The sequence below is a fragment of the Ruditapes philippinarum genome, unplaced genomic scaffold (genome assembly GCF_026571515.1).
Source record: "Ruditapes philippinarum isolate M1 unplaced genomic scaffold, ASM2657151v2 ctg2944_1_1_1_1, whole genome shotgun sequence".
In the NCBI taxonomy this organism is placed as follows: domain Eukaryota; kingdom Metazoa; phylum Mollusca; class Bivalvia; order Venerida; family Veneridae; genus Ruditapes; species Ruditapes philippinarum.
In genome coordinates this window covers 1,477-4,039 of record NW_026854705.1, presented here as the reverse complement: position 1 = coordinate 4,039, position 2,563 = coordinate 1,477, and the positions used below count along the sequence as shown (strand labels likewise).

Sequence of the window (2,563 nt, the reverse complement as noted above, 5' to 3'; positions counted from 1 at the left end):
TATTATAGATTATTAAGTTTCCTCATTTCTAAAAAAAGGCCCTTCTAATGCCAAAGTTTTAGTTTAGAAAAATGTGTCCATAACTCATAAACCATACGGTATTTTTTTTTTAATTTTGCATACAGGTGACATTTAAGGCATATAACTGTCCTATGTTGTCAATTTTACAGTTCCTTATAGTGCCCATTAGGGGTGTACTACCTTAAGAAGGCTTATCTTCATAACAGAGTAACTGGCAGTGTTTATAACATTCCTCGCCGACCACAAAATTATCTCCAACGGTATGCTACATTGATGCGACGACGCTCCAAGGCAGAGTAGCACACAAGGTTTAAGAACATTATTTTGCAACATCGACTTTCGACACGCTCTCACATTTTTTAGAAATGCATCTTAAACCTTATCTTAAATGAAAAAAGAAAACAAATAAAAATAATAGCCTGTCTCTTTTCTGTATTTTTTGAAAATTTCAGCATGATCGGGCAAATATTGATACACCTATGAGACCATTTATGCATGCACACTTATAAGATTTGTTAAGTGTATAAATAACGGTCACGTGATGAGTCTCGGAATGGCTAAAAAACGAAACAAACATTTTTTTGTGTGTATCGGCAGCAACGGTGTGCGAAAGTAAAATATACCAACATTGCATAAATTTAAGAGTAAAGTATGGGTTTGTTTGTTAAATTTCTTGTTGTACACATAATGTTCCTATGAGAAATCAAATACAGTTAATGACATTCCATCCTGTAAGAAATGATAAATTTAAAAGCATGTCTCATTTAATTTGATTTTCGTTTTTTTGGGTGGGTGTGGGGCGGTGGCGTCGCACAAAAACAGTGTACGTCATTATGGCGACTCTCCATCTTTACTGGTGGAGAAAGAACTCGGGTGCCTCTCTTTGCAAAATTGATGTCAGCTTTTTACGTGCATTTGATTTCTTTGCTAGAAATACTACTGTTTTTAGTCCATATAAATGTTTATATTTTGTGAATATCAAATCTATCCTATGGAACTAAGAAAATGTACTCATCTTGCATGCATGTTATGTAACATGTTTATCAATCGTGGGTATCCGACGATGCTCTTTCAACAAACACAGTGTATCTCAAATGCACATCATATCATACAAATATTATAACAAACATTATACAAAATATTATTAAAATCATGATATATTATATAATACAGAAATGCGATAACTTTTAAATAGACAAATTTTCATCTGAAATAACAGATTAACAACCTGTTATAATTGTCTCTATAGTTTTTTAATTTGTGAACAACTTCGCGCCTTGATGAGTCTATTTCAAAGTCATTTATTTCTAACATTTTGTACAAGACTCGTAAGTATCTCAAATTTCAGTGACTTCAAATAATATCTGATTCAGTGAATACATTATTTTAGTAAACAGACAAGTAAATATATAGCTTCAACTTATGATATATCGTGATGATATAACCTAATCCAGTACAACACTCCAGACAAGTATATTCTTGTGATTTTATATTCATTCCATCGTGTGGTATCGCTGCTGATGTTGTTGTTGTTGTTGCTGATGTTGTTTCAATGCAAACACTATTATATGTTGTTATTAGACCTCATTGTTGTTATAACGGGGGTACGGATTGCCTGCTTCTTCTGTAGACATATTTTGTTTATCTAGTGCCGGTATTACCTGGTACATGAAATAGTAAAAAGATAAAATGATATTTTAAGAAAATGATAAAATTGGCAAGATGGAAATATGTAATTATTTGCATGTTTTTTCTGTATAAAGCTAACTAGTACAATTATACTTTCTTAATTCCATAGTAAATTTATGTAATGTAATTTCACTTTTAGTCAAAGAATATTAGAAACGGAATGATTAGTATGTAACAAAGATGAATAAATACCACAGCAGAATGAGGCTGTTACAATGTTCATATTAACATGAAAAAATAGTGATGTCATACTTTTGTTGATGGCGAAGAAGGAAAGTAACATGGGTGACGTAACAAACAGTAAAAAAATAGATGGAAAACCTAAAAACATAATTGAACCGACATAATCTAACTTTCTAACTGTTTTTCTATAACTTTAAAAACAAACTTAAAAAGTGTTTCAGTAGAGCAGAACCGTGCTAATTGACGGACGTCAGTGTCATTAATTGTTCAACTTTCACAAACTGTAGCGACATCATTTACTAAGATGTATAGTTATCGTCCTTGTATATACTGTAGCGACATCACTTACCTAGGTGTATAGTTATCGTCCTTGTATATACTATAGCGTCATCACTTACTTAGGTGTATAGTTATCGTCCTTGTATATACTGTAGCGACATCACTTACTTAGGTGTATAGTTATCGTCCTTGTATATACTATAGCGACATCACTTACCTAGGTGTATAGTTATCGTCCTTGTATATACTGTAGCGACATCACTTACTTAGGTGTATAGTTATCGTCCTTGTTTATACTGTAGCGACATCACTTACCTAGGTGTATAGTTATCGTCCTTGTCTATACTGTAGCGACATCACTTACTTAGGTGTATAATTATCTTCCTTGTAT

General features: G+C 32.4%; 1 long non-coding RNA gene across 1 annotated transcript; it reads right to left on the bottom strand.

The window, feature by feature from the left end:
* Positions 1–1,160: 1,160 nt before the first annotated feature.
* Positions 1,161–2,317, bottom strand: LOC132740810 (uncharacterized). The gene is made up of 2 exons (XR_009627209.1): positions 2,243–2,317; positions 1,161–1,682 (listed from the first exon to the last, which is right to left on the bottom strand). It is a non-coding gene; the product is annotated as an uncharacterized LOC132740810 (long non-coding RNA).
* Positions 2,318–2,563: the final 246 nt, after the last annotated feature.